This window comes from Colletes latitarsis, chromosome 10, assembly GCF_051014445.1.
Source record: "Colletes latitarsis isolate SP2378_abdomen chromosome 10, iyColLati1, whole genome shotgun sequence".
NCBI lineage: Eukaryota > Metazoa > Arthropoda > Insecta > Hymenoptera > Colletidae > Colletes > Colletes latitarsis.
Genome location: NC_135143.1, coordinates 28,527,506 through 28,554,543, shown reverse-complemented (window position 1 = coordinate 28,554,543; position 27,038 = coordinate 28,527,506). Strand labels below are relative to the sequence as shown.

At 42.6% G+C, this 27,038-nt stretch overlaps 1 protein-coding gene across 5 annotated transcripts in view; it reads left to right on the top strand.

The window, feature by feature from the left end:
- Positions 1-27,038, top strand: part of Rdx (BTB/POZ and MATH domain-containing protein rdx) — a 131,844-nt gene that overhangs the window by 21,840 nt on the left and 82,966 nt on the right. For 2 of the 5 annotated variants that reach the window (XM_076775505.1, XM_076775506.1), the window contains exon 3: positions 5,839-5,920. The exons of the other annotated variants lie outside the window; for them this stretch is intronic. The gene's annotated coding sequence lies outside the window, so the exon portion shown is untranslated. The remainder of the gene's footprint in view (positions 1-5,838; positions 5,921-27,038) is intronic. 5 annotated transcript variants of the gene reach the window in all.

Genomic DNA, 27,038 nt, shown 5'->3' with positions numbered 1-27,038 from the left:
AGCAACACAAGCATTCCTCTTATCAGAACGAACGGTGGGAGGTCTCCAAAGTTGATTCTTCCTTTGTCCAGGCTATAGACCTCTTACCAAATCGTTAAATGTTGGTTGAATCAGCAGTAACGGGGAAACACGCGTACACATGCATGTATGTATACACTCCTCGTCCAACCATCGAATGTTCGCACGTCATGAAGCTGGCCGCTGCAGCTCAAACCTCCAACCCCCAACATCCAAATTCCCCTGGTGGCCACTCTAGGGAACTACGACTCCGCTACCATCCCACTAAACACTCGAATCAAAACACCCAGACTCATCTTAAATTAATTACCCCCACCATCATACCACCATCATACTCACCCAGACCTAACCCAGACCTAAACGGGATTTTTGAAAAATATATAAACATCACTAGTCACCAACACTCATCTTAAATGCAGGTTATAGGGCCCCAGCCCCAGGTACTGCAATCAGTCAGGAGAAATGACGAAAAAAAAAAGCCATCGAATGTTCTGGCGTCTCCTATACACAATATAATTTGAAAAATATCGATGAAAATAAGTTACACGTAAAGACACCAATAAATTTTCTTTTAAAGTGGTATAGCACTAATGGTTGACATATCTCGACAAATTGTATTTGATATTTCGCTGTTCTTAAAATATAATTCAGGACAAATTTGGTTAAAGATTTTGTCGCGTGGACGAACGGGTGAAAATTTTAATTTGAGGTTAGAATAGAGTATGAAGAAAAGGGAGTATTTGGTTTGCAAAAAGGTTGAGTTTTTAAAGCCGTAGTCGAGCGATTTCACGAACGCCTGTTAACCAGGCGTTCACCACGGTTCGTGCTGTGGCCAACATGACTGGTGAAGGTTTATCTCCTGTATCTGTTTCGGAGTAACCGTGGCTATTCCACTTATCCTTGGCTCTTTCGCTGTTCTGGCTTTCCTTCTGTTCCACATTAGCCGCCTATGAATACTTCATTGTACGAGACGTCTCAGCGACCGGGGCGTACCTAACGAAAGATAACATTCACGGAGCGATGAAATCGTCGTGCGTCAATCGTGGCGATTCCGCTTTCTTGATCGCGCTCGCGGCGAATAATTGGCAAGTATCAGCGACAGGTTTGCTTCTGTTGTCGGTCTATCGACCGATGAGGACCGTGGAGGGCGAGATTAGATTTCTAATACCAGAGATGTCCTTGGTTGGAAACATTGAAAGTGTCTCGTCACGTGGGGGGGTGTCCAGCGATAGGAATAACGGCGGTATTTTCGATCGTCCAGCCACTGGTTATTCACAGTGTGGCGACGCCTCCCGTACTCGCCACCAGAGGGATTGCTTTCTCGCAAGCGTTCGACCGATCCTTCGTATACATAAGCTCCGCGACCATCCAATATCCTGGCGTCGTAAAAAATGTATTATTTAATCGTGGGCAATACAAATTTTAATGAACTGTAAAAATGCATTACATTGAAGTGCATAGTAATTTCAAAAAATATGTAAAATTGAATGTTATAGCATATTCACGTCCGCTGAATATATTAAAGTAACGTTTAAACTATTTCTTACGTGAATTTTGATTAGTTCGAGTACAGATGGAAGCGCGGTCGTGTCAGTCCCATCGCTGTCGTGGCGTGAAAACGGTGTTTGACGCGCGTGGGAGTCGATCCAAGTTAAACGCGAAACGAGGCGCGTTATCGCGAAGAAGCCCACCGGTGTTACGCTGCGAAACAGAATTTGATGGAACTCGATATCAGCTCGCACCGTAACCTCGAAAACGGAGGCGTGCGTGTACAGCCAAGCCTGTCACGGCGTAGAGGGGAGGCACGTTACACATATTTGAGGTCAGGAGATATAAATAAATGCTAATATCAACAGGCGCTGGCCAGTTTGATATCCAAAGCCCCGTTTCGTTCGGCACCGCGCGCTGCTCCGGCCTTTCTGTACACCTCTATTGAGCATAGGTCACCGTCCAATTCAGATAACGCCTCGATAGCCGGACCGTTTCATCTAGGATTCGTTAAACGTCGGCCGTGCTCTTAATACGATCATCGACTCCGTTCGCTGGCCACGTCGAATCGCCGATCCATCGAGCGCAGCCGTGGGATTTTAAACATTTCGAATCGGTTACGATCTATTTGAATAATTTGCCTCCTCAAAACCTCTCGTAACCGTTTCGATTCTGAAATACGAACGAATTGAAATTCAATGGATTCTAATTTTGATTCGGATCCCGATGGTAATTTAGTTTGTACGTTATTTCTCAACGGATCGGTCCAGTTTCGAACGACGAAACTTCGATTTTGAACAATCGTAAGCTATTGCGTAACTTAAAATTCGTTTTAGTATTTATTTCCGTACGCGAAACAACTTGGAATCGAAGTGTCGGAATTTTCCAAGCAACGTCGGTTCACAGATGCGACGCGGTCTGGGAAATGTAACCGACTGTCGCATATTACACCTGTAATGTCGGTCGTGCGACGTATTGAGAGCCCACATGCCCACTCGGCAGAGAATTACATACAGGCGTATGTGTGACGACTTATCTGCGTAACCTACTCCACTTGTAACTGTTTGCGAGAACACTTCCTCATTACACGTGAACGCGCCCACCGTTTTCTATCGATTGGGCCGCCAGCACCATAGCGTGTATCATCTTTTTGGTCAGTGGTCCGATCTCGTTCGAATTCTGTTCGCCTGCGCCTCGTTCACATTTCAATTTATCTACACGTGTTTCGGTAACTTTTACAATTTTTATCGAAAAGATTTATTAAGACAGTCCTATGGTTTATTTTAGGAACAGAAGGCTAGGAAAATTCTTCTTTTCGTTCTCAAAACCAGAATTCCAAGTGACAAAAATATTTTACGCGTTAAGCAGTTTGAATGCTACGCCGCCATATAAGGGATTTGGCCACCCCCTGGGAAAAATTTTAATGGGTGATTTTAGAGGCTATTCTAAAGTTATTAAAAAATTAAATTTAAAAATTTCAAAACGTTCTAGAAAAATTATTTTCGGTTGCGGGGGACAATTGCAATAATTTTTGGTGAATAGACATACCCTCGAAATCCTACGCACTTTCGAGAAAAAAATTCGAGTAGGTGGACAAATTTTTCGACAAAATTAAAAAATTTCAAATCGTTCTGAAAAAAATATTTTTAGTTGTGGGAGTCAATTACAATCATTTTTCGTGAATAGACATAACCTCGTATTCCTACGCAGTTTTGAGAAAAAAATTCGAGTAGGTGGACAAATTTTTCGACAAATTTAAAAAATTTCAAATCGTTCTAAAAAAAATATTTTTAGTTGTGGGTGTCAATTACAATCATTTTTCGTGAATAGACATAACCTCGTATTCCTACGCAGTTTTGAGAAAAAAATTGGAGTAGGTGGACAAATTTTTCGATAAATTTAAAAAATTTCAAATCGCTCTAAAAAAAATATTTTCAGTTGCAGGGGTTAATTACAATCATTTTTGGTGAATAGACATACCCCCGAAATCCTACTCACTTTCGAGAAAAAAATTCGAATAGATGGACAAATTAATCGAGAAAATTAAAAAATTTCAAATCGTATTAAAAAAATTATTTTTAGTTGAGGGGGTTAATTACAATCATTTATTATGAATAGACATACCCTCGAAATCCTACGCACTTTCGAGAAAAAAATTCGAGTAGGTACGGACATTTTTCGACAAAATTAAAAAATTTCAAATCGTTCTAAAAAAAATATTTTTAGTTGTGGGAGTCAATTACAATCATTTTTCGTGAATAGACATAACCTCGTATTCCTACGCAGTTTTGAGAAAAAAATTCGAGTAGGTGGACAAATTTTTCGATAAATTTAAAAAATTTCAAATCGCTCTAAAAAAAATATTTTCAGTTGCAGGGGTTAATTACAATCATTTTTGGTGAATAGACATATCCCCGAAATCTTACGCATTTTCGAGAAAAAAATTCGAGAAGGTGTCTCAATTTTTTGACGAAAAAGAAAAATTTCAAATCGTTTTAAAAAAATTATTTTCAGTTACGGGGGTCAATTACAATCATTTTTTGTCATTACACATACCCCTGAAATCCTGCGCACTTTCGAGAAAAAAATTCTTTACCGAAAATATACTGTGTGGTCAGAAATGTTTCCCCGAAATTTCATGCGTATGTTTAAAAACTCGCAACTTCTGGACAGATCGGCGGATTTTAATGATTCAGAATTCAAACAATGAAAAATCAGTCAACAAATTCGTATTCTTGATGTTTGTCTTATTTTAGCCTCCAAAATCTCCCATTAAAATTTTTCCCAGGTATGCGCGAGCACCCTGTATATAAATTGCCAGATTAGAAATGTTGGTCTTTATCGATGGAATTTTAAAACGTTTCAAATATTTATTGGCAATACGGTAAATAAATTTAGTATGTTCGAACGACAATAAATATGTCGAGGAAAGTTGTTGAAGTTTTTCGTTAAAATAGAATTGGAATGGTTGCTTAAATAATCGAGTTCCTAATGCAAATTCCCCCTTATGGTTGTACCTTAACGGTCGGAACTCGATACGCTCGTGTATAGTTGTCGGGAAAATCGAGTCACGGGTCGATAAAGAACACCGATAGCCCGAACGATTCATAAACGAGATCCAGCGATACGCGATTAATGCGCGTGTCGAAATACGTTTCGTCTGCGAGCCGTGGCGATAACATAGTAATTGCTTCTCGCTACCGCCGTTTGCTTCGCGACTGCGACGGACGGGTCGAGTGAAAAATCGCCTTTTCGTCCGCTGCTGGGGCTCGTTTATAAATTTCAGCGACTCACCAAGCCGCAGGAAACAATTTCGAACGATGCAACAAGCGAACGTCCGTGCGTCGTAAGTAGCGACGGGTTCAACGCATTGATTGCCACGGTGGTCACCGGTGACCGACACTTTGAACTTACAACTTGCACGTGCCTGAGTCAATTTCTAAACGTAACCAATTAAAACGCTAAAGTTTCGAGGAAAACAAAGTTGAAAGTTTTTTTTTTATTATTTTCGTGGACCAAAAGATTACCAAAGTAACAGAGTTTAGATCATAGCTTTTCGTACATATATTCTTGAAGAAAATGTAACAAAATATCGGTTGTTTCGAAAGGTTTACAGTTGCTAGTCGAGTATAATAAAAGTTTGAAGCTGTTTGCGAGCGACTCGATCTCATCGCTAGACGTAAGACCTTGCTCGGTTGGGTACAGTGTTCGATTTGATCGATCTGTTGTTCTGTCCCTGACCTAAGCACGTATCTAAGTCTAGTTCTACGCGAATTGAAGTTTAAATTTATTGGAGCATTTTTAGTTCTCGCGACTCGCAACATGGTGTTGGTCGGGGCTCGTTTGTTCGAACACTGGAGGAGGTTGTCTCCATCTTGTTTCCCATCTAGATTTCCGTTTGACGTCAGTACCGCCAGTGTCTTCATGGTGATTCATTTTGGACAAATTTTGGTCGATAACGTTCGTTATAGTATAGTAAATAGAAAATGTATCTGGTATTCTGAATTTGTTAAACGTGTTTACTAATTTTATTAACCATATTGTTTCTGTTCATCGTCGCGCAGCACGCGTCATCGACCGTCTCTGAAAGAACCCAGTCTTAATATTTATGACAGCCACATCTGGCGTTACAGTGTCCGCTTTCAGACTAACATGTTCGGTGTTCGAAAATCCTTGGTAATAGGAATCTCCACGTGTGTCCCAATTAGCAGTGCTTCGAGTAAACTTCAGAATAGATTTTGCTTCGTATTGTAATTTCACGATGGTACGAAATGTTTACGCAATTCTTTTTAAACTTATTAAAATTTCACGCAAGAAATTTTTTCTTTGTAGGGGGGCGCCTTCTAAAACGTTCGACAGCCATAGCTCTACATGGTACGAAAGTCGCGTAAGAGTACTTCACGATTACATAATGGTAACTATTAAAAAAATAATTATCTAAAAATCAGATTTAAATAATAAATCTTGTCCACAAACTTGTCGAGTTTATAATAAAGTTAAAATTTGTCTCGTTAAAAAGAAGAAGAGAGTGCAAAAATATTATCTCGGTCAGTCGCGTTTAAACCACGCAAGCCTTTGTCTCTGAAATTGGTTCTTATCATAAATGGCGACGGAGCTTGTTCGATGATCGTGTACGCTCGTTATCGGTTAGGTTCAGCCAGATGCTCGCGTTGAGCCTCGGAACGATTTATTAGAAGACGCATCGAACGGCTGTTTATCGCCTGGACAGCTCTTTGTATTAGTCACCTGTTTATTATCTAGGAGCGATGGATCCGTCTCGAGTCGATCTTCGTTTTTCCCTTTTTGTTCGATCGGCAGCGTAGCGGTATCGACGAACTTTATGCCAGCGATGCTGGCCTGGTTTCGTTGTTAAGCCGCCTTCTAGATACACAAACTATTAATCTGTTAACCTACCTGCCAGCAATACTGGTTACAATCGCCGTGGTCGTATCGAGCGACCTAGACGTTCGCTCCGCATGACGATCCAGCTGGCTTGACAGTTAACAAAATCGTTCCGTCGGTTTTACGGCGGTTTTACGACGGTCAGCGACGTGGTCGATGGTGCAAAATGGCGCACGGGGAGGCAAATACTTCCGTAAAAAGGAATCCCTCGCCGCGCGGCGACTGAATCCCGTTCGTGGTGTTTCTAATTAAGCCTGGTCTACGACCAAAGAATTCGAAAATAACCGATCGTTTCTTCGCAAGATCGCTCGAACACTATTAATCTTACGAGCCGTGCCACGCGATTTATTTTCAAACGTACTTGTTCGGACCGTTTAATTGGTCGCAGTACCTAAATACGGTATTCAAAGATTTTAACGCACTAGTGGTCGTAACGGTTCGTAATTTCTGATGAAAATTTGTAAAAAATTCACTCGACCGGATTTTTGGAAATTTATCTATCGTTTTGATCTCTGGTGCAAATGAATACACCATAATTGTCGGTAGTTCTAGTGTGAAATATTCGAAACTCGGTTTCACGGAAGTTGAAAGTTGTGTTTTCACGAATTTGGCTCGGCCAACCGAGTAAAACGTTATCAAACGAACGAGTTTACGTACTCCCCGCTCGAGAGGAGTGAACTGGGATACGAAAAGGACGAGAAGGCTGCTCCGGTTTAGGTCAACGGGTGAAGTAGGTGCGAGGTAGGTTGAAGTAGGTAAATAGCCTGGCGGTGACCCGTCACCTGCGTTCTCGTTCTATCGAGAGCAACGTCTCTCAGTGGGAGGGACACAGCGGAACGAAGATAGTGTTTCCCCCCCCCTCTCCGCGTTCCATGAACCATCGTAAACGCGTACCGTCGGTGGTGGGCTGTTCTTGTTCCGGCAGGAACAGTCCCCGCCACGGCTAGGGACCGATCTGATAAACTTTTCGCCTATTATTGTGACCCGGCATGCAAATCCTTTTCGCGTTAACCCAGTAACCGGCCCGATGAATCAGCCGCGCTTTTGTTCGGAGGAACGACTCCCAACCAGGACCGTGCCAAGGCACCGATTCTCCATCTACGCGACGAACTTGTATTCTAGTCTAGAAGTGTGAAAATAAATTATCCATTTCAAGCACTACCATATGGTGTTCCATATTTTCGTCGATCGGGTTCTTCGAACACAGAAGACCACATTTTCCTCGGGTCAGATTTTAGGTTAAGACGAGGTTGGATTTGGATTGGATAGGTAGACAAACGTTACACTTGATTCTGTTACTAGTAATTAACGATTTATTATACAGGGTGTTCGACTACCCCTGGGAAAAATTTTAATGGGGGATACTAGAGGCCAAAATAAGACGAAAATCAAGAATACCAATTTCTTGATGGAGGCTTCCTTAAAAAGTGATTAACGTTTAAAGTTCCGTCCGTACTGAATTTTTTTCTCGAAAACGCGTAAGATTTCGGGGGTATGTCTATTCACCAAAAATGATTGTAACTGACGCCCACAGCTAACAATATTTTTTTCAGAACGATTTGAAATATTTTAATTTCGTCGAAAAATTTCTCCACCTACTCGAATTTTTTTCTCGAAAATGCGCAGGATTTCAAGGGTATGTGTAATGACAAAAAATGATTGTAATTAACCCCCACAAATATAAATATTTTTTTCAGAACGATTTGAAGTATTTTAATTTTGTCGAAAAATTTCACAACTTCTCGAATTTTTTTCTCGAAAGTGCGTAGAAATTCGAAGGTATGTGTATTCACCAAAAATGATTGTAATTAACCCCTGTAACTAAATATAATTTTTTTAGTATGATTTGAAATTTTTTAATTTGGTCTAAAAATTTCAGTATCTACTCGAATTTTTTTCTCGAAAGTGCGTAGAAATTCGAAGGTATGTGTATTCACGAAAAATGATTGTAATTAACCCCTGTAACTAAATATAATTTTTTTAGTATGATTTGAAATTTTTTAATTTGGTCTAAAAATTTCAGTATCTACTCGAATTTTTTTCTCGAAAGTGGGTAGGATTTCGGAGGTATGTGTATTCACCAAAAATGATTGTAATTGCGCCCTGCAACCGAAAATAATTTTTCTAGAACGATTTGAAATTTTTGAATTTAATTGTTCATAACTTTTTAACGGAGCCTCCATCAACAAATTGATATTCTTGATTTTCGTCTTATTTTGGCCTCTGGAATCCCCCATTAAAATTTTTCCCAGGGGTGGCCGAACACCCTGTATACTCGAAACAAAGGCGAGCAACACGTGTCGCAACGTGCACGGCCATAGTCACACGAAAAAACGAACGCCACGCTTCGCGACGTTAGGCAGCACCACTGTAGTCCCAGTCGCACTCACGCATGTGCAGTGAACGTCAGCCATGGAAAAGGGCCAGGGGTGTACAGTGACGTCGATCTAGGTAAAAATTCTCTTATGACTATAATTTAAATATAGGATTTTTACACTATAAATCGATGTCTAGATTTTAAAAAGTTATTAAATTCGAAATCTTGCGGGTGTAGATGTTAGAAAATAGGTTTTAAAGTTTTATCGCGGATGGCCAACAACCGTTTACCTCTGTTTCCCCCGGTGGCTGGCGATTACGCTAGGTGCATCGTACGCGATACGATCTGTAAACGGTTCCGCGTGCTCGTGAACCAGCGATTTGCGTTTCTTTGGCGTTGCGTGGAAGGTGCAACGGGAAAACCCGTCCGCTTCGGGCGGGCACCTCGACCTGGCGCAATAATCAGCTTTAATCGGCTTCGGCGTGAAACGGATGAAATATCGACTAAATATAACCGGGGCCAGGAACCAGGTGGAAAAGAGGGGCAACCAGACACGGCGGGAGCCTCGTGCCGCGAATGTAGGACATCGCCTCGTCTTCGAAAAGATATACGAACGCGGGAGAGGGCACCCGATTACGTTACTGTTAAATGCCGCCGATTCTCTATGGGCCGCGATCAAACGCGTCCGTTCATTCTCGTTACGTGTCGGCCGAGTGTCGACACTCGTAAGGTCTCCATCTTCGTTCAGGGAAATAGTCGAAGAACTCACCGTAACGATGAGTCTGATGCAGCGTTTTCCAACATTTCTGGAAAAAAATTCGTTTCCCCCGGGGTCCCATTGTATTCCGATTTCTCTTTTTGTCGCAACAAAGCGTGTCCACGAAGTTTCGGGGCCACGTGCGCGTGCTTTCACCTCTGGAAAACACTTTCTTCGCCTAGGAAGGCGCCCCCTCCGTTCGAAGACACGCCCGTCGGGGCTTTTCCGACGCTCGACGACGTATTTCCCGCGCTGTGTCGGCCGAATATTCGAAAGTGGCCTCGGTACGGGGAACGAAACCGAGGAAAATCGCGTTTCGAGTCGGCGGGACCCGCGATACGCCCGGCATCAATGGCGTAGGAGGCGTTTCGATTCAAGAGAAAACTCTCGGTGGTCGTTCGCTGCTGGACGGTAGCCATTGTGCTCTGGCGCGGCGCTAAGGTCCTTGAAACGTCGGCGACGATTCAGAGAACTAGTTCAATTAGAGAAAACCGCGGAAAAGGAGATATCTCTACTGGCGCATCGAGGTATGAGGGTTTCGGGGGCAACCCAGCGTCGTCGGCCCGTAAAAGAGCGGGAGCTCGTGAAATCGGCGACCTTCTCTCGTCCAGTGGAACCTTCTCCGCGATAGGCATCTTTTCGGCCGCGACCCACTGCTGGTTACGCCCCTGGGCCACTTCGACGATATGCCGTTTCGCGCCAGCTGCGCTGCTGGACTCGATGATGCTCTTTTTTTTCTCGCACGCGTCTTTTATTTGGCGGGAAATTCGGATCGATTCAATTGGACGTTCCGGATGGGTCAGGTACAGAGAGAAAAAAAACGTTTCCGTTGGTTGGGGGGCGGGGGACATGATGTATCGATTGAAATAAAAGTGGTTGGAATCGCAAGTACATTTTTTCGAATGTACAAGAGCATCGTAAAACAGGCTGCACCGCGCGTTAACGCGCCAGCTGTTAAGCGTTTCAGCAGGATCGTTCGAATCACGCGCGTAAATCTGACTGCATCCCCATCCCCGCCCCTCTCAGCCTGGAACTAAAAAATATTTACGCGGCACGCCAAACGATTTACGAAGTTGTTCGCGAGAAATCTTTCTCTCTTTTCTCATTTTTTTCCCCCCTTCTCTCTTTTCTCATTTTTTTCCCCCCTTCTCTCGAGGGCAGAAAGTAATGGAGCCACAAAGTTGCAAGCTGTTTCTTCTCGCGGCAGCTGACGTAGCCCGTAATCCCGTTCCCGAGCTGGAACCAGCAGCGTCGACGCGCATCGTGCCACTAAATTCTGGTCGGGCTTGTCTTAGATGTCATCTACGTGTCGTGGAAAAAACGAGGCTGTATCGTTGACACACCTGGTTGCTATCTTCATTTCGATCGACCGGAGAGCGTGGAAACTGTAAACCAAAAAAGACATTGGTACCGTTTTTTAATCGATGGCGTAATTTTCATCAGTCTCTATTACTTTCTCTACCCTTTGGTCGATCCTGATTCCCAACGTTAAAGGGTCAGACACTGTACTATTTACTCCTAGGTGATATTTCAATCATGTTTTTTCTCTTTTTACCGCGTTTGGGGTGCGAATGCCCCACTGTAACATCGTTGCGTAGGCGCGAGAAAGAGGATTCGCGAACCCGAAAGGTCTCCGAAGCGACGTTGGTCGCCTCTCGCGGAGTCGAGCGGCTCGACGACGAGTCAGATGTGCCGAGGCTATGACCGCGTTTTCTTGGTGGGCTAAGTGGCACGCGCCTACCTGCCCCCTCTCGCGCTTCTTCCTTGCCCCCACCGATCGGTTACCCCCCTCCGTCGGATCCCTTCCATAGTGTCATCCGCCACGTCCCCGATCAAATAGACCGCGCTCGATGCCCCTGTCGTTGTCGTCGGTCGCGTCCACGGAACTAACTACGGGGTTCCCCGTTTACGAACGATCGCGGCGCGACTGTCGCCGCCTTTTTTCCCTCCACCGCCGCGCCAGCCACACGCGTGTGGATCTTCACTTTCCCCATTCAGCGTTCTCCGGAAGTGCACGCACGCACACTCACGCGCTCGCTCGCGCGCGCATACACGCGTCACGTGTCCATTTAACGACGTTTCCTGCGCGGTTTCAATGCTCGGCCACGTGCCTACGTCTCTTTCTGCCGTAGATTAATTAAGGGGTTACATGCACACCTGGGAATACGTAAAAGTAGGGTTAGGGTAGTTCGTTTCAGACTCTTATTAACCATTGACGATCGTTTCTGCAACGTTCAGAAGCTTCGAAGTGGTCGAGTATCGTAAAATCACGTTACGGACATTTTATCGGGTCAGCCTGAAAGTTTCCGCGGTTTTTGTGGTAGACGGTCCGTAATACGTGGGTACAAATTGTGTCAGGCAAGTTCTGTGGTTCGAAACGGAGGGCTTCGTTTTCGAGAAAATTGAATTTAAATAACGGCCAGATACTCGATTAATAAACGATAATCGCAGACCGTGCAACGAATCTGGGGCTTTTAAATCTAGCATTGAATTCGAAAGGCACGGGACGCTGGTTCTCGACGTTCCTCCCGTTGTCTTTAATTTTCGCGCGCGCCGATAATGAAAACGAAGCGTCGACGCGCGGCGTCGTTGATTTACGAGCGATCTTGGAACGGTTCGCGATGGTATTTGTGAGCCATGCAAATACGGAGTGCGCCGTTTCGAAACAGGGTCGCATCACTTGAGAAACTCTCCCTCTCTCTCTTCCTCTCTTATATCCTATCTCTCTAATGCCTTGCTTGCATTCCTCTCCTCTCTCGTCCTCCTTCGCCGTACTCATTATCACGATTTTCCATTACCCTCGTTCGAATTTCCACGCCGGACGACTTTGCACGCTGCGTTACACATTCTCTACCCTTATTACTGGGTCATTCCGCGACAAATCGATCAGTTTCTTTTTTTTTTTTTTCTTTACCCTCGATAGTTCGGGGATTTCGTTGACATTGAGGAAGCGTAACGCGAGTGCTCGGGGACGCGTTGCTTTTTAAAAGAACGATAGGACCAAAGATGGGATCGAGGACAATGAAATGCGAAGAAAAAGTAGTGGAAACGGAAAGGAAAGTTTCAGAAGAAACGGAACAAGCGTGGTTTTATTGAAAGGGAAGAATATTTCCAAAGAAACGGGCACAGTGAAATGGTAATAAACAGAAAAAGAATGGAATAAGAGGATGTCAAGGAGTTGCTAAGGAGGAGAAACGAGGATCTGCAATCGTGGCTAAGATACGTCGAGTCGTCATTTCCAGTACCTTTTCGCCGCTGCATAAACAGTTAATAACTCGATAACAAATATGGCGGCTACTCGTATCGATACGCTAATCAAATTAAACATAAATTGCTCATAAATAATATTTAAAAACTGGTATTTTCGACGAGTTCCGTGAGTCTTGTAAGAACCACCGCGTCTAGGTGCTTTTCCGCCATGTTGGTCGATGCTTCGAGCGTCCTTACAGGAATACTTCCGACCGAAAGTTTCGTAGCGAAGTTAGCATCGATTTTCGTGCCGCTTCCAGCGAGCCACGGGTCTGCTTTTGTAGGTGTAGCCTTTCATTCGAATTCTGGGGGACTCCGCAATATTTTTACCAAGAAGGCTGACGTTTCTGCGCGGATTTCGGTATTCCACGAATCCGGGCCGTTCGTTACCGAAGTCTTTCGTCGTCGACGGAAGTATCGAGTTTCCTGGAAACTTTTCCCGTTCTTCTTATCCTCGAATCACGCGTTTCAAGCTTGAATATATTTATTTCTAATATAATAACGTGCTTGCGTACCCAGAGACACACGTTTCGAGTCTGTATGAACGTTGATCGGAAGTTCTGCGGTTTAGACCCCGGATGGGACACGATCGTCGTCAGAAATTCGCAAGTCTGTGAAAAGAAGTGAAATTCTATCCAGAAGTGGAACACGATTACGAAACGTACGGTTTTGGGCAGGAATTTATTCATTTTATTCAGGGAAAAATTTCGCAATGTTTATGTAATGTATATATCCTGTTTATAATTAAGTCTACCTTCCTCGGACATTTCTCATTTATATATTCATCGAATGGACGGACAGAATGCGATACGTGTTAACTGGAAGGTGACGTAGCGTCTGAATATGTATAATCACGCGTACGTGACTATGGCTGGTAACTAGTTGGCTAGTGAAGTCACATATAGGTGACTATGGCCGATAACTGGTTGGCTCACGAAGTCACATCACAGATGAGGTATATGAGTAGACCTACGTATTTTTTCGAGCCATTACAGAAAAGTAAAACAGGAAACGAAATTACAGAAATTGTTTTTTAATGGAATGAAAGCTGTAGGAATTTTTTTCTCGAAAGTGCGTAGGATTTCAAGGGAATGTGTATTCACCAAAAATGATTGTAATTGACCCCTGCAACCGAAAATATTTTTTTTAGAGCGATTTGAAATTTTTTAATTTTGTCGAAAAATTTCACACCTTCCCGAATTTTTTTCTCGAAAGTGGATAGGATTTCGGGGGTATGTCTATTCACCAAAAATGATTGTAATAAACCCCCGCAACCGAAAATATTTTTTCTAGAATGATTTGAAACATTTCAATTTTGTCGAAAGATTTGTCCACCTGGCCACAGATTTTATTTTCAGTAAAGAATTTTTCCACCGTGATATATGAACGGAATAAAAAAATGTTTTTTTTTTCAAGGTTCTAGACTAAAATACCCCTCCTAAAGAACGTGCAAAATAAATGGAATCAGATTCGATCGAGGTTCGTTCGTGTCTGCCCTCGATCGCGATTTCGGTCAAACAGCATCGATTCCAGCGTCGAAATTCTCCTATCTCTCGTCTCGATCGAACCCCCATTGTCCGTGACCCCCCTCTGGATCATTTCGAACCCGGCCAGTACCCCGACGACTTCGCCAGCGATCCATTTCTCTCGCGAGACGCTCGAGCACGAGCGACGACGAGAAAGCCAACGTCGCGACCGGCGCGGTAATCCTATATCGTCGACATGGTTCGGTCTAGTCGGTACGCGGCCGCTCTAAACGCAAGTAGGCGAGCTAACCGGCCGAGAGAACTAGGCGAAATTAGAATGTTTGCTCGATCGCGCATTACGAGCGTACCTTCGGCACACGAAACTCCGACGTCGAATCAATTTCAGGACGAGGGAAACGAAGGAAAGGGTTCTCCTCTCTCCGTCGCGTTAGGTCTCTCCGGTGCACCGAAAGGAAAGATCTGGCCCGTTGTGTCGCGACCCCGGAGATTGCGACAATCTCGTAAGAGCGTTAAACACGTGTTTCATTGACGAGGAAAAAGGGTAACAGATACCGCGACAACGATAAATCTTGTCGCGCATTGGGCGTTGACTTTTTTTGCTGCCGGTGGTTTTTCGTTTCGTCGCGCGACACCTAGGTGGGGCTGCGACGCTTTTCAACCGAGCGAACAAAAGGTGAACGACTGACCCGAGTGCTGGGTTTCATCCTCTTCGGAACGAACGGGTTCTTATCAAATTGGAAGAAAGACCCAAGAGAAAACGTTCGAGCAGTTAAGTATAGACACTTATACGGAACAGTGAAAACCCATTGGGTTCCCGTGTCAGCCCTAACCTAGCAAACAAATCGGTTTCTTCGTCCAATGGATATCTTATTTTCCGCCAAGCGTGGACAGCAATGTTTACGATGTAATAAAACATGCCAGTACACGTGTCATTTAATCGTAGAGACTTGTGCAATATTCGATATATTGGCAGCGATCAATCACGTGTTTTGAACAGCGAACCTACGGGTTATCGCTGCATCCCACGCTCGCCAACGTTGTGGGTTCGGTACACGGCTACTTTCCATGCTAATCGTACGAGATAGAGAATTTTATTGAAAAATTATACTCGCAAATCGTCGACATTAGTACGGTCGGTTGTTAATTGAATACGTCTTCGTTTCCGTTTCGCTTGTCGACGTTCGTGTATCGTCGACCGACAATGGGGAATTTTTTTCCTATGGTTGGAGTGGCGACGGTGCATTCGAGTCGACGTGGGCTAATTTTAGTCGACGAAAAATTCAGAAGCGTGACCAAGTTCGTGGCAAAGCCACACCTTTGAGGTCAGACTGAATTTAACTCCGGCGAACCTAGTCGCGAATAAATTTTTCAACGCGACCCTGGACCGATGTATTTACAAATATATCGCCGTGGACTTAAATGCCAGTTGCTTTCCCGGAGACATCTAGCCTCGGCGCGTTATTACGAAACACCCCGTTAACGTAACAGTAACTAAGTATCGCTCGGGTGCCGTCACGAGTCGTAAAAATGCCCCGAAAGAGCATCTTTTCCGCGAGATTCCCGGCCACAAGGATCGACGTCATCTCGCTGAGGTAATCGCTCTAGAGACATTCGTATCTTTTCCCCTAGCATCGAATCTGAACGAGAAACTCATTTCTACGTTGTTTTTTCGCGAGCAGATTAAGGCACAGTTGCCAACAGTAATGATTCTTAACACTTTTCAAATTTTAGGTTATACAGGGTGTTTGGCCACCCATGGGAAAAATTTTAATGAGAGATTCTAGAGGCCTAAATAAGACGAAAATCAAAAATACCAATTTATTGATAGAGGCTTTAAGGAATTTTTTTCTCGAAAGTGCGTAGGATTTCGGGGGTATGTTTAATGACCAAAAATGATTGTAATTGCCCACTGTAACTAAATATAATTTTTTTAGTACGATTTGAAATTTTTCAATTTCGTCTAGAAATTTCAGTATCTACTTGAATTTTTTTCTCGTAAGTGGATAGGATTTCGAAGGTATGTGTATTCACCAAAAATGATTGTAATTGACCCCTACAACCGAAAATAATTTTTCCAAAACGATTTGAATTTTTTTTTTCCCGTCGAAAAATTTAGGCACTTTACTGAATTTTTTTCTCCAAAGTGGGTAGGATTTCGAGAATATGTGTAATGACCAAAAATGATAGTAATTAACCCCTGTAACTAAATATAATTTTTTTAGTATGATTTGAAATTTTTTAATTTCGCCAAAAAATTTCAGTATCTACTCGAATTTTTTTCTCGAAAGTTGGTAGGATTTCGATGGTGTGACTCATGACCAAAAATGCTTGCAATTGACCCCTGCAACTAAAAATAATTTTTCCAAGACGATTCGAAAGTCTTTCTTTTTACTCAAAACTTTCAGCAGTTACTCGAATTTTTCGACAATTTGAAATTTTTGAATTTAATTGTTAATAACTTTTTAAGGAAGCCTCCATCAACAAATTGGTATTCTTGATTTTCGTCTTGTTTTGGCCTCTAGAATCTCCTATTAAAATTTTTCACAGGGGTAGCCAAACACCCTGTATAGCTTACAATGTAACTGTCGCCAACACTTACCAACCGGTAACCTATTAATCGGTTGTCTTGAATGTAAAAAATGTTATTTAATGAAACAATACTGTAAGCAGATTCACAAAATTTCATTTAACATTTCTGTGGGTATACAAAAACAAGCTTGCATATTCTCACGCGATAACCTAGGGTTAACCTCTACCGGTCGCTAAAGTGTTGAGATGGACATCTGTCGTACAACGAAGGTGAAATTCGACACCAGCAGATATTTATACACAGCGATATCGTTGAGTCTCCGAGTCGTCTTTATCTTATACCAACGGACGCAGTCGACACCGAAGAAAAACTAGCGAGAATGAGAAAAAAAACATTGCCTTTTATAGAAGTCGTCGACGGTACCCCAGCTAATATCGTTTTTTAACTGTCGTTTTTCACGCCTCACCGGCGTCAAGGGGAATCCCTCCAATTCGGAGAAACGTTTAACTTATCTTCACGACGGGGATTCACTTTACATTTCTAGAAAAATGTATTTTTAGAATCGTCGAAGAATAGAACGCATTTCGAATTTATTTGTTTCATTTCGGTTGTGTCCGTCAGTTATTTTTAGCCAGTCAACGAATTCTTACACCGTCGTTCGCATAATTACTACCGATCGGAGACAGCAGAATCCCCAAAATTTATGCCGTCGTGCCGGATTAACGCGCCACCGTTACGATCGTTCCCGATTAACGCCAGAAAAGAAAAAAAAGAAACAGCTACATAGTCGTTATCCGAACAGATCGCCGAGGCACGTACAAAAGGCTCGTTGTGACGAGACAGGACTTCGTCTCGGTCCACTTATCGCGAGGCGAAGTCACAAACACATTCTACTTGCGATTTGGAGCACACGTAGGTACATCCCGAACGGCTGAAAACTGTTATGTTTAATCGGCTGCAATTACCGGATCGTCGGGTTTCGAGGTGCTCGAGCGCAATTGTAGAACCATTTTTTTTTCATTATTATCATTTGCTTTTATGTTGTTTTCCTTTTTTTTTTATCGCCGGAGCCGACATTCGTTATGCAACATTCGATTCGAAATGCGAATAAAACTTAATTTGCTCGTCAGCGATTTATTTAATGCCGTAACGTTCGATTCGAAACGCGAGCGAAGTTTTCTTATACATTGTACGAAAGGTTCTCTACCAGTACATGAAATTTGAACAAATCTCGGGAAATGTATTTCGTATACGTGGCTCGGTTCTACGACGACGACTAGAAACTAACAACTTTCTCTGCAATTACGTTAATAGTAACTTAATTATCGAAGCCTGCACTTCGAAAGATGAAATCCTACGGAATCGCGAGAGTTCGTTCGTGTTTAACACTTTTACCGGCGCCAGGCTCATCTCTTGTGACAAACAGCCAAATTAAACGCTCGAATTATTTGCTCTTTTAAAGCAACTGTCTACTCTTCTGGAATTACTGCAGTGCGTATTGAAAATTTTACAAGCGTCTATTTCCGTTCCAGGTAAATATTATACGTAATGTTTCTGGCAATCGTCGACTACCATTGTCGATTTTGTTCATCTTTGCTAGCAGGGGAGAATCTAACCTCGAATATCGTCGTATCGGTTCGGTTTCAAAATGTGTTCCGAAGACGGTTTAACAAACTGAGCACAATTTTATTCATCTTTGCTAGCGGGGGAGAATCTAACCTCAAATATCCTCGTATCGGTTCGGTTTCAAAAATGTGTTCTGAGGACGGTTTAATAAACTGAGCACAATTTTATTCATCTTTGCTTGCGGAGAACCTAACCTCAAATATCGTCATATCGGTTCGGTTTCAAAATGTGTTCTGAGGACGATTTAATAAACTGAACACAATTTTATTCATCTTTGCTAGCGGAGGACCTAACCTCAAATATCGTCATATCGGTTCGGTTTCAAAATGTGTTCTGAGGACGGTTTAATAAACTGAGCACAATTTTATTCATCTTTGCTAGCGGAGAACCTAACCTCAAATATCGTCATATCGGTTCGGTTTTAAAATGTGTTCTGAGGACGGTTTAATAAACTGAGCACAATTTTATTCATCTTTGCTAACGGAGAACCTAACCTCAAATTATTGTCGTATCGGTTCGGTTTCAAAATGTGTTCTGAAGACTGAGCACAATTTTATTCATCTTTGCTAGCGGAGAACCTAACCTCGAATATCGTCATATCGGTTCGGTTTCAAAATGTGTTCCGAGGACGGTTTAATAAACTGAGCACAATTTTATTCATCTTTGCTAGCGGGGAAGAATCTAACCTCAAATATCGTCATATCGGTTCGGTTTCAAAATGTGTTCTGAGGACGGTTTAACAAACTGAGCACAATTTTATTCATCTTTGCTAGCGGAGGACCTAACCTCAAATTATTGTCGTATCGGTTCGGTTTCAAAATGTGTTCTGAAGACTGAGCACAATTTTATTCATCTTTGCTAGCGGAGAACCTAACCTCGAATATCGTCGTATCGGTTCGGTTTCAAAATGTGGACAGTTTAATAAACTGAGCACAATGCAACACGTATCGGCGATAGGTTGCACAATATTCGTGATTCTAGAACGCGAACGTAACCTCGCAAGGGAACGCTCGAAGACGATTCTCGCGGCGAGGCGGTTTTCGATCGAACGTAAGCGGCCTAACCTAAAATTCACGCGCCTCCGAAAAAATGTAGAACAGCCACTCGCGCAACAATGCGATTCCGCGATCGCGCGCCGGTTTGCCAAGAGACGCCTCGGTTTGCGCAACAATCGATGTCGAAACGTGTAATCAGCAGTTTTTTCTCTTTTTTTTCCTTCTTTCGCAGCCCTCATTACCGACCGATCGGCAGCATTTCTAACCGAGGCGCCATGTTTAGCGTACCGTCCTCAACAATGGGCCAGAATTCGTTCGTGGCGTGTCAAGAATAATTAACTAACCGGACGTATCACACACCAAAAGATTTAACTTTCTTTATAATTACAAGAAAAATTTGTACAATCCTTTCTTTCGGACCTTTGGCTCGTGACACGTTCGTGCATGGGCATAGACTTTAGGTTAGGTTGCAAGACTTGGTAAAATCGTTAGATACAAATTCGAACAGGATTATTTAAATCTTGTTTCACGTGTTATTATTGTTTGCACTTCCTTTGTTCTACCCTCGAACGGTGCTGTGACATTTTAGGTGCACGCATGGCGTCGTGGGGTAAAAATGGCCACAGTGTAAAAAGCGTATAAAACCGTCTATTTTAATCTGACAGGGAAAACGCGATTAGTATTTTTAATTCTTTAAACACCCCTTGCGATGAACGCTCGCGTATACATTTTAGCAAAGACTGCCAATTCCGGGGGAATTCAAATATAATTATAAATTTAAAATACAAAGTGAATTTTCTATCGAATGATTTTTCGCCTCCGTGCGGCGTTCGTCGATCCCAGACGGCGAAACGAGATTTTCGTGGACCGAGGAAAGACGAATCGACGCCGTCAGCGTGCTTTGCAATTTTTTTTCTTTTTCTCCCCGTCGGTGGGAGTAATTATGTTCATGCACGAATGGCCTATTTAATTCAATGAAACGAGCCATTGACGAGCCTATTCAGCCGTACGACAACGACGAGGTCACGTAACACAACAGACCACACCCACACGCGCACGCTCACGAGCGTGAATCGCACCCACGCGTTGCTCGTGTACGCCGTATGAAGCATTGGAGACGCGTGATTGTACAATTAATTTGATTTCATGGCTCGTCGATCTTGTAACAATATCGGGACGTTGGCAGGATAATCTGTCGATCGAACGGGGAGGATTCTTATGCCTCTGGAGACCCTTCGAGATCGTATCGCGGTTTTTGAACGTGGCGATTCTCGGAGGAATTTATAACAAACGTTAACGCTTCGACGACCGGCGATATTTTGCAAGCTTGCTCAACAAAAAAAAAAAGAAATTCACTCTTTCATTTTTCTACCCAGTTTTGTAACGAATTCTATTCAAATTTATTTCCCTCGACGTTCTCGACTCGAGAAACTCGACGCGAATTTATGGTATACGATATTCGGACGTATTGCAGGGAGTTTGTTAAAGGTGTCCTTTCGATGACAGAACAACCGGATATTCCTATCGAGCTCTTCCCACAAGAGCTCAATTGGGTTCAAGTCCGGTGACCGCCATATTCCTCGGGACCCCCTTCATTTCTTTTCGCAATAAGAACCCTTTGCACAATTTAGTCTAGTGCTTAGGGTCGTTATCTTGCTGCACAATAAAATTCCTGCCTATTAGTCGTTGGCCTGGTGGCGTGGCTTTGCTCGAGCATCTGCTTACAGTCTTCTTTTTCCATTGTATTTTCTATTGTTATCGGTGGCTCCTTCGACCGTTGGGAAACGTACCCACGCCGTAACCCAGCCACCAACCTTTCTTCTTCCATAAATCGACAGAAAGTATGGATTTATCGGTTCGCAGCAACGTTTTACTATTGTTTTTTTACGAAAGCCATGGCTTGGAAACATACTGTATACGTACAAAGCAGTAAATTCAACTGAGTCGTATCCTGTACATTTTTAGGACCCACATTCCTTACTGGATTATTCTTTCGCGCTCCGAAGACTATATTCTCAGACCTTGGTACTCTAGTTGCATCCTATCTCAGAAACTATTGGTTCTAGTTTGAATTTTGAATCATTAAAATCCTTCAATTCGTTCAGAAGTCATGATTTTTCAAACATACGAATGAAATTTCGGGGAAACATTTCCGGTCACACGGTATATTTTCGGTAAAGAATTTTTTTCTCGAAAGTGCGCAGGATTTCGGGGGTATGTGTAATGACAAGAAATGATTATAATTGACCCCCACAACCGAAAATATTTTTTTTAGAACGATTTGAAACTTTTCGATTTTGTCGAAAAATTTGTCCACCTACTCGAATTTTTTTCTCGAAAGTGCGCAGGATTTCGGGGGTATGTGTAATGACAAAAAATGATTATAATTAACCCCCACAACCGAAAATATTTTTTTTAGAACGATATGAAACTTTTCGATTTTGTCGAAAAATTTGTCCACCTACTCGAATTTTTTTCTCGAAAGTGCGCAGGATTTCGGGGGTATGTGTAATGACAAGAAATGATTATAATTGACCCCCACAACCGAAAATATTTTTTTTAGAACGATTTGAAACTTTTCGATTTTGTCGAAAAATTTGTCCACCTACTCGAATTTTTTTCTCGAAAGTGCGCAGGATTTCGGGGGTATGTGTAATGACAAAAAATGATTATAATTGACCCCCACAACCGAAAATATTTTTTTTAGAACGATTTGAAACTTTTCGATTTTGTCGAAAAATTTGTCCACCTACTCGAATTTTTTTCTCGAAAGTGCGCAGGATTTCGGGGGTATGTGTAATGACAAAAAATGATTATAATTGACCCCCACAACCGAAAATATTTTTTTTAGAACGATTTGAAACTTTTCGATTTTGTCGAAAAATTTGCCCACCTACTCGAATTTTTTTCTCGAAAATGTGCAAGATTTCGGGGATATGTCTATTCACCAAAAATGGTCGTAATTGACCCCCGCAACCGAAAATAATTTTTTTAGAACGATATGAAACTTTTCGATTTTGTCGAAAAATTTGTCCACCTACTCGAATTTTTTTCTCGAAAGTGCGCAGGATTTCGGGGGTATGCGTAATGACAAGAAATGATTATAATTGACCCCCACAACCGAAAATATTTTTTTTAGAACGATTTGAAACTTTTCGATTTTGTCGAAAAATTTGCCCACCTACTCGAATTTTTTTCTCGAAAATGTGCAAGATTTCGGGGATATGTCTATTCACCAAAAATGGTCGTAATTGACCCCCGCAACCGAAAATAATTTTTTCAGAATGATTTGAAATTTTTTTTTTCATCGGAAAATTTAGGAATCTACTCGAATTTTTTTCTCGAAAGTGCGTAGAAATTCGGGGGTATGTTTATTCACCAAAAATGATTGTAATTGATCCCCGCAATCGAAAATAATTTTTTCAGAATGATTTGAAACTTTTCAATTTAATTTTTTAATAACTTTTTAACGAAGCCTCGATCAAGAAATTGATATTCTTGATTTTCGTCTTATTTTGGCCTCTAGAATCTCTTATTAAAATTTTTCTCAGGGATGGCCGAACACCCTCTATACACCCCGGATACATTTCTTCGTGTTCGCGGTATTTAGATGCATCGAGTGCATGCTGCATCTAACCATCGAATGTATTAGTAACCGTTGGTGATACGCGATACGACGATGGTACCGTGGCACGTTACAGTGACGGGGTTACGCTCCTACTTACGAGAACGAAGATCGCGGTTAGCCTAGATCACAGATAGAGCCTGGCCAGTGCACGTACTACGCCAGGGTAACGCCACGAAGATGCCACGATCAGATCCAGCGAAAACGACGGCTCAAACACCGTTCCCTTTGATCATAACAACCTTGTTGCACCATAAAAGAAAAATAAAATCCATGTACAGAAGACCCACGAGCAGAACGCGAGGCTCGACTATACGTTGCTATCGAGTCTAATCTAGACTCGACGTACGAACGCAGGAAAAGAAATTTTTCCTCTGGAAACTGCTCGTTTAGGAGATATTGTCTTCCAGTGTTACGAGTCTTACGTGATTTTCTTTAAATCACTCTCGCATATATGGAAGAATATTTTCTCGGCCCAGGAATGACTACAAACGCAAAGTGTTATGTTTAAAGTGTATTTTTCCCCAACTTGGACGTTCAATATCGAAGATGGTTCTTTCGTAGGGAAATATCGAGCGCAGCTTGCCACATTCCCATCGACTTTTACCGAGAGACAGCCAAAGGAAAAAAAGGAACGGAGGCAAAGCTTTCTAAAGCGTTCGGTAACGACTCGAAACAGTGTTTCAACGGTTTTGGTTGTGAAACGAGCGAGAAAAGGCTGAGAATCGAGGCCGTTCGTCGGTTAATGTAGCAAGAATACCTTAGCAACGTTACACGTCTCTTATCTTGCGTGGAAATTCGACCGTCGAGCGCGCTTTCGCTTTGCTTTCTTGGTTAAAGCACCAGCGGAGAAACGAACTTGTCGGTGGTGAAATATCAACGACGAAATTTCGACCACGTTCACGGGGGGGAAAACATAATGGCGGAGGAGACGTTTCCGCAGACTTTCGCTCGGGAACCGAGTGAAAAATGTGAAAACCCTTCGGAGCGTTTAGTAATTGCTTGAACAAGTAGAACACACGGAGAATAAGTGCATCGAATTCGAAGCCATTTGCTACGCGCGCCAGAGTAATTCGAAACATTTCTCACGAACCTTCCGGGGGGGGAGCAAAATCAATGAATAAATTGAGGTCTTCCGGTTTTGAGGGCGAAAGAAACCACCTTTAAGCCACGTTTTTTTTCAAGATACGTGTTTTGGTAAGGAATAAAATAAACGAGAACCGCAGTGTCCTCCTACTGGCGACACCTTCTCGAAGACTCGAGATCATGCCCGGAACGCGGCCCAATTACAAAGGGGCGTCTTTGAAGTCAGCGCGCCGACATCCATCGGCGACATTAAGAGTATTCGCTTACACCACGGTTTAAAAAAGACAAAAAATTACTTGGAAAGTGCTTCTTATCGTCCTCGAAATCAAGACTTCCTTAAATGGCAATGGGAATTACGGACGCCATTAAGCGAGATTCTTTGAAGACTAGCAACAAGAACATGGGGGAAAATTGTCCATACTCGTTACGTATAGACTGAGACCATGGGATGCAAACCTTTCATGATTTTTTCAATTTAAAAAAAAAACAAACAAGATCGACGTCTATTGTTGGATGACCAATAAGCCAAACATCGATAAGTCATCGTCTGTTAGTCACAAGGCCCGTTTAGTCATTAGGTCTAAGGGTCCTCCGCCCCTACTATTGCTAAGACATATACAGAGTGTTCGGCCACCCATGGGAAAAATTTTAATGGGGGATTCTAGAGGCCAAAATAAGACGAAAATCAAGAATACCAATTTGTTGATGGAGGCTTTGTTACAAAGTTATTAACGTTTAAAGTTCCGCTCGTACTGAATTTTTTTTATTCTTGATTTTCGTCTTATTTTGGCCTCTAGAATCCCCCATTATAATTTTTCCCAGGGGTGGCCGAACACCCTGTGTATCCCCGGTGTGTATAAGTTGCTCAGAGTTGCCCAAGAAGTCTGCGGGTGTTAACGCCTCGTCGAAGAGTCAAAGTCCATTGCAAATTCCCTTATTCTTCCTAGTTGAGTTCAATGTAAATGAATAAACTCTTATAATACGAAAAGAGCCTTACTTGACCATCCGAATTCCAACATTATCGATCTCAAGAATTTTGAGTTTCAGAACTGGTTCGAGATTGGTAAATGTTTATCGGTGTCCTGTGGGATAATTAGACAGACACGCGTACGAAATCGGTGATGTCACGGAAGTGGGGCGCCGCGTGAGCGTCTGGCTCTCGATATCGTCGATCTCTCGTGGTCCCGCGGTCCGTGATCGCGTAGACCAACTCTATTCAGGGTGTACGTACCGGATAGCACTCGTCACAGGCGTTTGTTGCGAAGGAGGGCGTGCTTGACGAGAGATTGCGTTACTTTCGACCGTTATTCCAGCTTCGAGTGGATGCTTTTAAGAGCGAAGCGTGGGAATCGAGAAGACGCAACTAAGATCGATGCACCGTCGCCAATTAACAAATAAACAAAGAGGATCCGCGCGAGAGCAGGGCGAACAGGATATCTTCCACTTGTTTTCTTAATCTCTGGACACTCGAAGCCCCTCGAACGACCGTATTAGTCGACGAGAGTGGCGTCTCGTGGAACGTTGAGGCTAGCTCGCGTGCAGATCCGTGCGTTCGTCAAGAGATCGTTCTCGGAGACCTCGTCGTGCAACCTACCTACCTACATAAACACGATGCTCCGCTTTGCTTTCCGTTCTCCTTACGAGCCCCTGCATTGCACCTCCGCGAGAAAACGAGAGAAAGAGGAGAAGCCCAGATCAGCGTCACGAAAGAAGGAGGGATGGAGTCGAGGAGCAAGGAGTAGGAGGGCAACGAAAAAAGGTCGAGAGTTGAGAGTAGGCAACCCAATTTTGCGACGCTCCTACGTATTTCGATGTATCGCATAGGTCAAGGTCGCTCGAGACGTTTAACTAGGGGATACGTCACTTGTCCTAAATGATCCGCCCTCTGGGGCCAGTACCCCAGGAGGCTCTCGCGTACGTACAATAATTAGAAGGCGTTTTATCGCGCGAACGTGTGTAGCATTTACACCTCGCGACGCTCGATCGAGGCACTTCTGGTTTTTGGCGATGAAAACATACTGTCTACATAGTACGTTTCCTTTTTTTTTTCAATATCTCAGTGTTTGTACTTTATCAGGGCCTACGAATGTAAAGCATTTGGTGAAGGTTGAACTAGTTTCTAAACGAATTGTTGGACTGATTCGCTGAACGTGTACACATATTCCATGATATAAAAGCTAAAAATGTCAAAAGATTTTTGTAATGTATTCTGAGAGTAATATAGACATGGGAGTTACCAACCATAGTATAGGATAAGGTAGCAAGACAGTTGACAGTCGACGAAATGTATGAAACGCAATTATAAGTGGGCAGTTAAGCGTGACACATCACGATTGCATCTATTGCGAAATATACAGGGTGTTCGGCCACCCCTGGGGAAAATTTGAATAGAGGATTCTAGAGGTCAAAATAAGACGAAAATCAAGAATACCAATTTTTTGATGGAGGCTTCGTTAAATAGTTATTAACAATTAAATTCAAAAGTTTCAAATAGTTCTGGAAAAATTATTTTCGGTTGCGGGAGTCAATTACAATCATTTTTAGTCATTACACATACCTTCGAAATCCTATCCACTTTCGAGAAAAAAATTCGGGTAGGTGCTGAAATTTTTCGACGAAAAAGAAATTTTTCAAATCGTTCTGGAAAAATTGTTTTCGGTTGCGGGGGTCAATTGCGATCATTTTTTATGAATACACATATCCCCGAAATCTTACCCAGCTACGAGAAAAAAATGCGAGAAGTTGTGAAATTTTTCGACAAAATTAAAAAATTTCAAATCGTTCTAAAAAAATTATTTTTGATTGCAGGGATCAATTATAATCATTTTTGGTCAATAGACATACCTTCGAAATCCTAACCATTTTCGAGAAAAAAATTCCTTACCGAAAATCTAATTTTAGGCCAGAAATGCTTCCCGTAAATTACATGCGAATCTTTAAACCGCCATAACTTCTGAA